General features: G+C 35.3%; 1 pseudogene; it reads right to left on the reverse strand.

The window, feature by feature from the left end:
* Nucleotides 1-426: 426 nt before the first annotated feature.
* On the reverse strand, nucleotides 427-10,469 carry LOC149192245 (uncharacterized; annotated as a pseudogene).
* Nucleotides 10,470-14,142: the final 3,673 nt, after the last annotated feature.

Consider the following 14,142-nt stretch of genomic DNA (forward strand, 5'->3'; position numbering starts at 1 on the left):
GTCAGAGATTTTATAGTAATAAAGGAAGAGTGTGATGGTACTGAATAAAAATTCCTTACTGCAAACTATAGATGTTGAAGTATAAATAATGACATAGAATTTGTAGCCAGTTTAGTTGGTAATGAAAATATTTCATTCGTGCATCACGGCATTGTATGAATGTTATGACAATTCAATGTTGATAGCAAAGATTTCTTTAATGATAAAGAAAGTTCATATAAAGAAGTGTTTTCTTATCAACAATGTATCATAAAATACACTTTATTAATTTTTTTATTTGATGGTAGAGTCAAACAATGTCATAAGGACCCACTGGGGGTAGTGGTTAGCTAAAATTATTCAACAGATGATTGCATATTATTCTATTATCTTTCCCCTTCAGTTCGTTAACTTTCAAAAATCATATATATATGCTAGAATTATTTATCAAGTTTTCTTAGTATAAATGGTTGAGGTTTCTAATGTCTTCATAGCCTGAGACTCTCTACTAACCACATTTGAAGAACTTGTATTGCAAGGATTAATTACACTTGAGGCAAATGCAGATTCTCTTAAACACGAGAATTTTTTGTGCCCTTTCCCCTCTATGCAGAAATTATATGACATCTTCTTTATTAAATCAGCCAATTTACAAGAACCATATTCATCCAGATATAAAGGTCTTCCAAATACTTTATGATATTCAATTGGAACACGACTGTGTAGGAAAATTCCTTCGAATGTATTTACAAGCTTCATAATTTACCCTTTCAAACCTTGAATATCACCTCACTGAACTCAAGGAGTTGAATTTGGTGGTAGAGTGGTATGTGATGGTCATGTTGTTCGCATTATGACAGAGGCTTGGCACTATGGCACAGGTATTGTACTTGATGGCAACTTACTTGGCAAATTACTTAGATGAAAGTTCAGGCCCACAGGCTCTCATAACAAAGGAAAAGGAGGTATACGCAGCTTCTCATTGACCAAGCCGCGTATACACGCGGATTCACATACCAAAAGATGCGTATACGTATACACGCACTTTCATGCACAAAAAAGCGCTTACATTTTGGAAAACTTGGTTTTTGGTCCTTGGTATTTGGACCTATGGTTTTGGACCATGGTATCTCATCTTAAGTGTTGAACCCAGGTATTGGTTCTAAGTTGTTTGGACCATGGTATTGAGTAAGGCCTAAGACTATAAAAGGCAAAGGAGATCATTACGCAAGGGCACTCAAGGATTGAATATCTTAAGAAGAGCAAGATCTAGAATACTGGTCATTGGGTTATGGTGCATTGCTGGATCTGAATCAAGGAGGATCCTGAGCACTAGAAGAAGGATAAGTTCTATTGATCGGTCAATATGACTTGAAAAAGTATCTTTGTGTGATTTTGATCTTTTATATTTGGTGCATGACTTGATCTGTAAATCTGATGATCTGGGTATAACTGATGTTTGAATAGTTGAAAAGGGTAAATTATCTTTTACAGATTTGTACATAGGTTCATCATAGTAAAGGCATGTATACACGCTGGTTCGGTAATTCAAAACAGTGTATATGCAAGTTTGCCTTAATATATTAGTGTATGTATGCAGGTTCTTCACATTGAAGTAGGGTACGTCTCATAAAATATGTTTTAGCTACTTCTGTTTATTGTTGCAGTGTTCTGGGTTCAGGATTGGTTTTTGGTTACTGTTACTGTATTTTGGCTACAACATTCAGAGAAGTGATTGTTTGATTCAATTTTTTGTTGGTGAAAAGAAGATTAGCTGATGCAGATATATTTAATGTTTGATTGATGTTATTGATGGATTCAATCTGAAAATTTATGAAACGTGGTCCCTGGAGGAAAAGAGAAGGTTGTAGCCTTCTGTAGGTCAGCACCTACATACTATTACATCAGCTAGTACAAGAGCTAAGGGTGTTGTAGCTCCCTTCTAGGAGAAGCTGGAGAACCAGAGACGGTTGTAGCCTTCTGTAGGTAGAAGCCTGCGTACTAGTATAAAACTGCACCAGTACAAAAATATTGTAAAAATAAGTTTCTTATTAAGAGAAGATAGACACGAATTGCAGCAGGTGGTTTTCACCCACATTGGGTTTCCACCTTATATCTTGTGTTCATATGTGTGATTTCCTGTACTATTTACTGCACTTGATTACTATTTTATGGTTCTAATACACAGATTAAGATCAGCTAACTAAATTATAATTCTGTAAGATATATGTGGTTTTCTCTAAACACAATTGTGTATATAAATAGGTTGAATTAACAGAAGTAGCATATATAAATCTGTTTATGGAAATGAAAAATTGTTAAATTTATAATATTGATTCACACCCCCCTCTCAGTATTATTTCCAACAATTGGAATCAGAGCAAGTCCTTCAGAAGAAGCTTGATCGCTTGAAGGAAGATCTATCATCATTAGTAACTATGAAAAAGAGGCATCCATCAGGCCACCAATTTTTTATGGGAGCAACTTCGTCTATTGGAAGGTAAGAATCACAAACTATCTTTAATCTCTTAGAACAGAAGTTTGGGATATTTGTGAAAGGAGGATACACATTTACAACAGCAACTCCTACAGATACAACAAGTAAAAAGTAGTATGAAACAAATGCAAAGTCTATCAATACTCTATTGGGGAGTCTATCACAATCAGAATTCGTCAAGGTTATGTTTCTCAAAACTATCAAATAAATATGGGACAAGATCATTCTAAGCTATGAAGGAGATGATCAAGTAAAACGTGCAAAACTACAATCTCTCAGAATTCAATATGAAACTCTCAAAATGCACAATGGTGAAAGTGTAGCTAATTATTTACTACGTATAGAGATCGTTAATCACATGAAAAATATGGGTGAAGAGATGAAAGAAGTTACTTTAGTTGAAAAGGTTCTAAGATCCTTGTCTTCTAAGTTTGAATCAAAATTTTCTGCAATAGAAGAAAAGCAAAATCTTTAAAGTATTACTATGTCACAGCTGCATGGAATCCTAACTGCTTTCGAAATGAGAAAAGCGGGTCCATCAGACATTAGAGAAGCCGAATTCAAAGCTTCAGGAAAAGGAGAATACAATGACTCAAAACATACTTTAGAAGGAGAGGAATAATCAAATTTTTTCAAGAACCTTCAATGGGGTTCTGGAAGATTCAGCGGTAAGTTACCTTTCAAATTCTTTGCTTGTGGAAGAGTCAGTTGCTATGCAGCCAAATGTCCTCATAAATATAAGCTTGATAAAGGTAAGGAACTAGTTAAATGGAATAGAAAACAGAGCGTAAATAAGAAGAGCTATTATACACATGAAGACAGTGATGGACTTTCAAATAGTGATGAAGATGAACATGGTAATGATTATAGACTTTTGATGGCTTTTGAAGATGATGATTTCTTGGATGCTATAGATGAAGATGATCTCTATGAAGAAATTTCTAAACTTAAAATTTGTTTAGAAGAAAAGAGTATCATTATAGATACTCTAACATTCCAACTTGCTAAAAGGGAAAAACACAATGAAAAATTAGAATGTGAAATTGTGGGACTTAGAAAAGATATTGAGAAAACAAAAGCTCTTAATCTTATATTTTCTAAAGGATCTGAAACTTTAGATGAGATTATCAAAGTGCAGCGTTCTCCTCTAATAAATATAGGACTTGGATATACTGAAGAAGCATCTCAAGCATAGAAGCCATCCACCTCCAAAAGTTATCTTGATGCAACAAGGAGAAGCGAGCAAGTTGACAATCGTCAACAAAGGCATAAAGCAGATCACCAGGTAAAGTGGGGTCAATCTACTTCAAGGATGAACAGAAGCTACAACCAACTGCAGGTAAATCATTCCCAATTTGCTTCAAGAATGAATGTCAATGGAAACTACAATCACATGGTTAGTTGATTTGATAATCACAGGAATTTCTTTAATGGCCAATGTTTCTCATGTCATAACTTTGGACACAAAGCTACTCAATGTGTTGCCTACAAGACCATCATGACTAGAGAAACATGAAATCAAAGGAGTGTGACTCGGATCATGAAGAGGACCTGCAATAATTTTTTTGCTCTTGAAACTAAAATAGAATGCTCTATTTGTAACAACTTTGGTCATGAAGATTCTGAATGCAGGAGTAAGTTTCAGCGAACATCTCAGAAGGAGCAAGCTTCATTGGGTCCCAAAACATGGAGAAATAAAGAACCACAAACAAAAAGATGTGGTATAGCCTTATATGCGGAAGGATAGGAAAATGAATGGTACATTGATAGTGGATGATCGAAACATATGATAGGTGATAAAGAAAAACTTCAGTCATATAGTGCCCTAGAAAAGGAAAGGAAGGCCTCATTTGGAAATGACACCCCTGCAGCCATAAAAGGTAAAGGGTTTGTTCTCTTAAAAGAAAAGGTCAAAGCTGGGAATGTTATGTATGTTGATGGCTTAAAGCATAATCTATTGAGTGTTAGTCAAATGTGTGATCAAGGAAATAAGGTATTATTTCAATCAAATGGATGTATTGTTCGTGAGCTTGATACAGGAGAAATAGTGATCAAAGGCATAAGAACTCCAAATAATCTATACATATTCAAGGGAGGACATCAACAATGCTATCTAAGAAAAAATGATGAACACTGGCTATGGCACAGAAGATTGGGGCATCTAAGCTTCCCTCGGATAAGGAAAGCATGCAAATATCAGGTTGTTCGCGATCTTCCTGACATCATAATTCCACATAATACAATATGAAAATCATGTCAGTTTCGTAAGCAAACCGGAACACATTTCCCTGAAAAGAAAGGATCAGCTAGTAAGCCTCTTGAACTTGTCCATACTGATTTATGTGGTCCATCAAGGAAAAAGTCACCTCGTGGAGAAGAATACTTTATATTGTTCATTGACGACTTTTCCAGGATGTGTTGGATAGGACTTCTGAAGCATAAAGACGAAGCTTTTGAAAAGTTCAAAGCTTTCAAAGCCTTGGTTGAAAATGAATCAGATCGAAAAATCAAATGCCTCAGGTCTGATCGAGGAGGGGAATTTACCTCGGATGAATTTTTCAACTTTTGTGAAGAACATGGAATAAGAAGGGAATTCTCTACTGCAAGGACTCCTTAGCAAAATGGTGTGGTAGAAAGGATGAACAGAACAGTTCAACAAATGGCTCGTGCTATGCTTGATGAGTCTGGAACTCCCGCAACCTTCTGGGGTGAAGTTGCATTTTCTACCGTTACTATTCTCAACAAAACAAACGTCCAGGTAAAAAACACTCAAACTCCTCATGAACTTTGGTATGGTAAGACTCCTACTGTAAAATAATTCAAAGTTTTTGGAAGCAAATGTTATATCAAAAGGACTGATGAAAAGCTTGGCAAGTTTGAAACTAGAGCAGATGAAGGCATTCTCCTTGGTTACTCTTCCCGAAGTAAAGGATATAAGTGTTACAATAAAAGACTTGGTAAAATTGTTGAAAGTGTTGATGTGGTGATTGATGAAGAAGGCAACAATCCAAAATAGATAAAAACCGAAGATTTTGAAGATGAGGAGGACTATCCTTCAACATCAAATCAGACTAATGCTGAAGAAGAAACTTATGAGGCACCAGAAGAACAGATAAGGGTAGAAGAAAAGACTCCATCCAGGTATGTCCAGAAGAACCATCCAGAGACTCAAATTTTGGGGCAGAAAGAGGCAAGTGTATAGACAAGAAGAACTATTACAAAAGCTTCAAGCTATCTATCATTGCTCTCCTCCATCAAACCACGAAATATAAGTGAAGCACGCAAAGATGAATGCTAGGTCAAGGCCATGAATGAAGAACTTGAGCAGATTGAAAAGAATAACACTTGGGAACTAGTTCCTAGACCTAATGATAAGAATGTCATAGGGACCAAATGGATATTCAAAAACAAGTTGAATGAAAATGGAGATGTTATTAGAAACAAGGCCAAACTTGTTTGTAAAGGGTATTCTCAACAAGAAGGTATAGAATTTGAAGAAAATTTTGCACGAGTTGTCAGTCTTGAAGCCATAAGAATGTTCCTTGCTCTTTCTAGCTTTCAAAAGTTCAAAGTATATCAAATGGATGTGAAATCTGCCTTTCTAAATGGAGACTTAGAAGAAGAAGTGTATATTGAGAAACCAGATGGATTTATCCTTGGAAATGATCCAAAACTTGTATTCATACTCAAAAAGGCTCTCTATGGTCTTAAACAGGCTCCGAGGGCTTGGTATTATCATCTGGACAAATACCTCCATCAACAAGGTTTTTCAAAAGGATCAACAAATAGCAATAAATAAATAAAAATTGACAATGGTAAATTGCTAATACTTGTTGTGTATGTAGATGATATCATCTTTGGTAGCAATGAAGAAGCCATGAGTCAAAACTTTGCTTTGGTGATGCAGAAAGAATTTGAAATGTCCTTGCTTGGTGAGCTCACATATTTTCTTGGTTTCCATGTCCAACAAAACAAAGACGGTATATTTCTATCACAAACCAAGTACCTCAAGAAGATCTTGAAGAAATATGGTATGGAATATTCGAAACCAGTATGTACCCCTATGGTAATAGGATGCAGCCTTGGTGCAAATGATAAATTAGCAGAAGTACATCAACCAACATATAGATCCATGATTGGTAGTCTTCTCTCTCTAACAGGTACCTGACCAGAAATCATACATGCAGTGGGAATAGTTGGAATATTTCAGGCAAATCCAAAGGAAGCACATCTTCAAGCAATTAAAAGGATTTTCAAATATCTTCAAGGAACTCAAAACCATGGCTTATGGTATCCTAGAGATACAAATCTCACACTTCATGCATATACATATGTAGATTGGGCAGGAAGCGTGGATGATAGAAAAAGCACTAGTGGTGGTGCATTCTTTATGGGTTCCAAATTAGTGTCTTGGTTTAGCAAGAAACAAAGTTCAATTGCATTATCTACAGCTGAAGCAGAATATGTGGCTACAACATCTTGTTGCACACAACTCCTTTGGATGATGCAAACATTGCAAGACATTCAAATCACTTTTACTCCACCCATGTCCATTCTATGTGATAATACAAGTGTAATCAACATTTCAAAGAATCTTGTCATGCATTTCAAGACCAAGCACATACCTCTCAAATATCATTTTCTTCGGGAACAAGTGCTTGAACAAAAAATCAAATTGGAGTATGTTCCCTCCAAGGAACAGGTTGCTGATATATTCACCAAACCACTGCCCAAGGAGACATTTGAATACCTCAGATAGAAGCTGGGAGTAGTCGATGCATCATCTTGTTGTTGACACTTATCCATTTAAGAGAAAAATGATTGTATGCGAGTTTCATGAAGATCATTTGCATACATACGCCAGTTTTTGTGGAAACAGTCGCATATATGTTGGTTTGAAGAATATTAGTGGGCCAAACTCAGGATGAGAAGAGTCTGATGTGGGTCTGATCATCTGGCACAGGTTCAGGGGGAGCATATACTTCTAATAGTGCATTGTTGGCATTACCTTAAAATATCTTGGTACAATTTCACAGTTGTTTTTTATTCAGGTGGAACAAGTGTTGAGGGAGATCATGGTTATTGGCCTCAATGGTGATTGACAAATGTTGCTAATGATAGTTGATGATATTGTCTTAGATGTTTGGTCTCTATGTCATGTATTTCTTTTGGTATCAAGGTCACGCAACGACCTATTTTGTTTCCCCACTATGCCTAGGATGGATGATGTAATGTTCTTGTTTTATCATGTATAAACTTTTGGTATATCCCCACTTGGTTGGGTGGATGAGTTAATTTTGGTATATCCCCACTTGGTTGGGAGATGGATGTATGTATGAGTCTTTGGTGATAGGAAGGTCATCTATAATGTATAGAGTCATGTTCTTTCTTGTAGAACATCTTTTGCAAACCTTGCCTACAGTCAGGGGGAGCATGGACAGCACAACAGAGAAGAGATTTCATCATGTACTCAGGGGGAGCATAACACTTTGCCCTTGATGACAAAGGGGGAAAGTGATTTTGGGTTGCCATCAAGTCCAAAGGGGGAGATTCTTGGCATTATGACACAGGCTTGGCACTATGGCACAGGTATTTTCGTTGATGGCAACTCACTTGGCAAATTACTTACATGGAAATTCAGGCTCACAGGCTCTCATAATAAAGGAAAAGGAGGTATACACAGGTTCCTCTTGACCAAGCTGAGTATATACGCGGATTCATAGACCAAAAGATGCATATGCGTATACACGCACTTTCATGCACATAAAAGCACATACATTTTGGAAAACTTAGTTTTTGGTCCTTGGTCTTTGGACCTATGGTTTTGGACCATGGTATCTCGTCTAAAGTGTTGAACCCAGGTATTGGTTCTAAGTGGTTTGGACCATGGTATTGAGTAAGGCCTAAGACTACAAAAGGGGAAGGAGATCATTAGGCAAGGGAACTCAAGGATTGAATATCTTAAGAAGAGTAAGATCTAGAATACTGGTCATTGGGTTATGGTGCATAGCTGTATCTGAATCAAGGAGGAACATGAGCGCTAGAAGAAGGATAAGTTCTATTGATGGGTCAAGATCTTAAGGCTTGAAGAGAAGTATCTTTGTGTGATTTTGATCTTTTATATTTGGCACATGACATGATCTGTAAATCTGATGATCTGGGTATAACTAATGTCTGAATAGTTGAAAAGCGTAAATTATCTTTTACAAATCTCTGTGCATGTTCAGCATAGCAAAGGCGTGTATACACACTGGTTCGATAATTCAAAACAACGTATATGCAAGTTTTCCTTAATATATCAGTGTATGCACAAAGGTTCTTCACATTGAAGTAGCGTACATCTCATAAAATATGTTTTAGCTACTTTTGTTTATTGTTGCAGTGTTCTGGGTTCAGGATTGGTTTCTAGTTACTATTATTGTATTCTGTCTACAGCATTCAAAGAAGTGATTGTTTGATTCAGTTTTTGGTTGGTACAAATAAGATTGGTTGATGCAAATATATTTAATGTTTGATTGATGTTATTAATGGATCAAGTCTGAAAATTTATGAAACGTGGTCCCTGGAAGAAAAGAGAAGGTTGTAGCCTTCTGTAGGTCAGCACCTACGTACTAGTACATCAACTAGTACAAGAGCTAAGGGGGTTGTAGCTCCCTTCCAGGAGAAGTTGGAGAACAAGAGAAGTTTGTAGCCTTCTATAGGTAGAAGCCTGTGTACTGGTATAATACTGCACTAGTATAGAAATATTGTAAAAAGAAGTTTCTTATTAAAAGAAGATAGAGACGAATTGCAGCAGGTGGTTTTCACCCACATTGGGTTTCCACCTTATATCTTGTGTTCATGTGTGTGATTGCCTGTACTGTTTACTGCACTTGATTACTGTTTTATGGATTTGATACATAGATTAAGATCATCTAACTAAATTATAGGTTTGTAAGTATACGTGGTTTTCTCTAAACACAGTTGCGTATATACATAGCTTGAATTAACAGAAGTAGCGTATATCAATCTGTTTATGGAAATGAAAAATTGTTAAATTTATAATATTAATCCACCCCCCCCCCCCCCCCCCCCCCCCCCTCTCAATATTATTTCCAACACATGTAGCGGAGAAAACAACATATGTAAAAGGTGATACTCAAAGATATTTTATAACATTTATTGGTCTAGAGGAATTACTCATAATTGAAATATTATTTTGTGCAAATGAAGATTATGACATTGGAAAGCTATTGAAGCCCCTTGAAATGGAAACACTAGCTTGTGTCAATTGTCCTGCCAAATGAATTTTAGACAAATATATAGCGATATGTGATGAATGAAAGATATACATTTGGGTTGAACATGTCCCAAAAATATACCCATTCTATGGAATCTCTTTATAGCCCCTAGCCTCTTCATCATTCGGAACATCCAAGTGGATAACAAGCCAACCCAGGTGACAGTGACAAAAATTAATTTGTAGAAACAAAACCCTCACTAAAGAAACACTAGGCTAGTCCCACACAAAATTTCCGAGGATTGAAAAGTGGCAAAGGGACTCCAACTCTAGATGGAATAGGAAGCACAACTATGTAACAATGTTGCCCCAATTTGTGCAAAGTACGAGAAAAATCAATGTCTCTAGAAATTAAGATAATAGTAGAAGGAGGGGGGTTATAAAGAGAAAAGAAGAGCATGTCAACTAAAATATATTATTTGTTGCATCATTTTCTCCACTAGGAACATCTATAAGGTTCACCCCAATTTGGAAACCTTCTCTAAGTTTTCGAGGGAAGTTATTAAAATCTCCATATGTTTAAAATAAGGTGATTGCTCCTTTTATTACAGGATGCAGCCATAGAAGCACTCGTATGTTTCCTAACACATCCTTTGCATGGACTATAGCAGGAAAATGACAATTATCAATATCCCAAAGTATTGACACATGCTCCATTAGAGCCCTCATTTGTTGGTTTCTAACTTATGTTGTTACTTGATCCATTGCATCTATAGTTCAATTTTCTATTAGAGGAATGGAAATCCTTTCCTTCTTTGATGAGGAAAGCCTTTATTCTTAAATTTATTTTTTAGTCCTTCAGATTTTCCCCATGAAGGATTATTCTAAAATATGGTAAAGATAGCTAATTATTTCTGCATGCAGAGCAATCTAAATTTAGAGTTTGTGCTAACTAGTGCCAGTGTGAGTTAACTAAGTCAAGTTAGTGTCATTTTGAGTTTAGTCTAATTTTGGGAAAAATGAGAATTTTGTAAGATATTTATGATTATTTATGTTAGTTAAAAAATTTCATTGTTGTCATTTCAACCTTCAGATTTTGAAAAGGAAACTGGAGATGAAATTGGGTGCAAGCTATGGATGAAGAAATGGAATCTATTAAAATTAATGATATTTGGGATTTGGTTGAATTTCCAAAAGATAAAAATATCATTGGTGTGAAGTGGTTGTACAAGGAAAATTTGAATGAGAAACAATAAATAGATAGATTTAAAGCAAGGCTTGTAGAAAGGTTCTCATGGCAACTAGGAATAGACTTTGGTGAAACATTTTCTCTGGTCGCTAGATTGGATACTATAAGAGAAGTCTTATCAACAACAACTTGAAACAAGTGGAAATTTATCATATGGATGTGAAATCATCCTTCTTGAATGGAATTATACAAGAATAAATCTATGTGGAGCAGCCTCCAGGTTATGAAGTTGAAGGTTAAGAAGATAAGTTTACAGATTGAAGAAATAACTCTATGTACTCAAATGAACACTAAGAGCCTAGTATAACATAATTGATAATTATATGATCAAGAATGGATTTTTCAGAAGAAACATTGAATCGACTTTGTACACAAAGGTTAATGAGCCTGGACAGATTTTGATTGTTTTCTTGTATGTCGATGACATGACTTATACTAGTGATCTTAAGTTAGATTAATTTAAAGAAACAATGAAGAAATAATTTGAAATGAAAGATCTTGGTGCTATGAAGTATCTTATTAGCATAGAATTTGAGAAATCAAAGAAAAGGATCTTTATTTGTCAAAATAAATATTCTAAAGTATTGCGGAAAAGATTCAAGATGGAAAATTGTAAACTTGCTCCTACACCAATAGTGACAAGTACAATGTAAAGTAAGGATGATGAAGGATCAAATATCAATCCATCTCTATTCAAAAGATTGGTTGGAAGCCTTATGTATATCATAGCTACAATACCATATATTATGCAAGGTGTTAGTTTTATTTCTATATTTATGGAGTCTCTAAAAGACTCACATTGGAGAGAAGGAAAAAGAATTATGAGATATGTGGTCAGAGCTATAGATTGTGGGATATTTTATGCAAGAAAAAAGAAAAAAGTTTTGGTTAGATACACTGACAATGATTTTGCAGGAATTTCGGATGATAGGAAATGCACTTTTGGTTATGTGCTTCATCTTTGCTTGGGTGTGATATCATGGCCATCTAAGAAGCAGCATATTGTGACACTTTCATCAACAAAAGCATAATATGTAGTAGCGACATTAGAAACATGCAAAGTAGTATTGTTACAAAGAGTTTTGGTTGGAATTCAGTGGAAACAAGAAGGATCAACAACAATCTATCATGGAAACACCTCAACGACTGCATTATCTAAGCATAGTTTACTTACTCAAAAGCTCAAGCATATTGATACAAGATATCATTTCATTAGAGAACTTGTGAGAAATGAAGAAGTTTCTTTTAAACCTTATAAATTGAGGGATCAATATCCTGATATATTCACTAAGCCATTATCAAAGCATGTATTTGAGTTTCATAGAGGAAACTTAGGTGTTGTAAGCCTAGCTAAGACTTAGACCAGCAAGCATGTTTGGCTTGTCATGAGTCATGTCTTAGTTTATCGGTCATAATTAAGGGGGAGTGTTAAATATAGATAATTACTCTGCAGTGTAGAGGAATCCAAATTTAGAGTTTGAGTTAACTAGTGTCCATGTGATTTAATTGAGTTAAGTGAGTGTTAGTTTGAGTTCAGTCTTATTTTGGAAAAAGTCAAATTTAGTGTGTGTTTGCATGTTGAAGTTATTTTGAATAAGTCACTAGTTGAAAAAGTATAAATACCCCTCATCCAGTTCATTGTAATCATCAATTTTAGTGTGATCAATAGAACACCAACTACTCATGTTGTTTTTGTGTGTCGAATTTGTGCCTTTCATTCTCCTTTCCAAAACAATAGTGACACAACCTCTAATCATTGCCTCTATTGCAAGTGTAGGTCCAGGTGAGAAGAATAAAAAATCTCTGGAACACTCACCTTTGGTATTAAGATTAATTGAATCCTCTGGTGTCAAATTACATCTGATCACGGAAAGGTAAGTTGAGATAATTTCATGGTAAAACCACTAGATTTTAACCTTACCTGAAAATCATGGTCAAACATGATAGTGTATGCTTTCTCTCCTTCGTGCTCACATTCTTAGAGATATCTTAACAATGGTTGTTCTAGTTTTGTTGTGATAATTTTTTCTAACAGCTTCTTGGCTATAAAATGGTTTGTGAAAAATGGTGGTTTCTCAAAATTGGATGTAATTTATTTTTTTGTTATATGAAAAGATTGTGCACCTAAATTGTTTAATTTCATTTAAGCACAATATTTATGAATTTCCCCCTAATTCATTTTCTCCTTTTATGGATAATGGAAAAACACTATATGTGTAAGTTTGAGTCATTCTTCTCATCTATCCTACACATTAATAGTTTCCATCGATAACAAAGAAAACTTTCGTTCGGATAGCATTCACCCATAATAGAAAACCATGATAGCGTACCTCTCACTCCAAAAGTCCTTGTGTATGTCTCTACTTAGGACCAAGTGGTAGGTTAACAAAATTTTCACAACTATATTTACCAAGAAGTGTTGAATAGTGTCTTTAGTACTAATTTGGTTGATAAATACTGCCCAGTGAGAGTACTAGGAAGCCCAATGAATTTTATACTAGGCTACTAGATCTCTTCTCTATTATCTCACACAAAATAGAATCCCTTTTGAATAAAGAATCATTGGATGGGCCAAGCCGACTATAATTTTCCCTCTTAATATATGATCATTGGATACAAGTGGACCAAAATTCTCCCATTTTCCTTAGATTTTATCATGCCACTTAAAGCATAGGAACTAAAATAATCTTAGATTACAATTTTCCTTAGAGTTCATCATGCCACTCAAGGCATAGGAACTCACTGACCATTAAATCCCACTACACATGTTACTTTTTGGGTGTCAATATGGTCACAAGGTCGAAATCTAGGCATGAAGGTTTGCATATAATTGCATGTGATTACTTATATCAGTGATTGATCTAAGATTTAGAAGAAAAAAAAATTAATTAGTACTATCTAGATTGACTAAGCTTCGAGTGATATGTACATCATTGCATCTCAAATAACTTGAGAGCCCATGTCAACATAAATAGTTATCGTGTAATATATCAATGCTTATTTCATTCTCAGAATGTAATACATGACAGAAACCCTCAAATCAAGTGCCAATTAGTCGGACTTTCATACTCTTATAGTGCTCGCAGTGTTCTTTTGTTATGTTTTTTTAGTTATGTTATGGGAGTTAACAAAATAAAGAATTAGCCAACGTAAAAGGGGTTTGTCAAGAAAGGGGAAGAGAATTTAGTCTGCAAAATA

Source organism: Pinus tabuliformis, chromosome 2_2, assembly GCF_031772625.1.
Source record: "Pinus tabuliformis cultivar Carrire ecotype Pingquan chromosome 2_2, CPIR1, whole genome shotgun sequence".
In the NCBI taxonomy this organism is placed as follows: Eukaryota; Viridiplantae; Streptophyta; class Pinopsida; order Pinales; family Pinaceae; genus Pinus; species Pinus tabuliformis.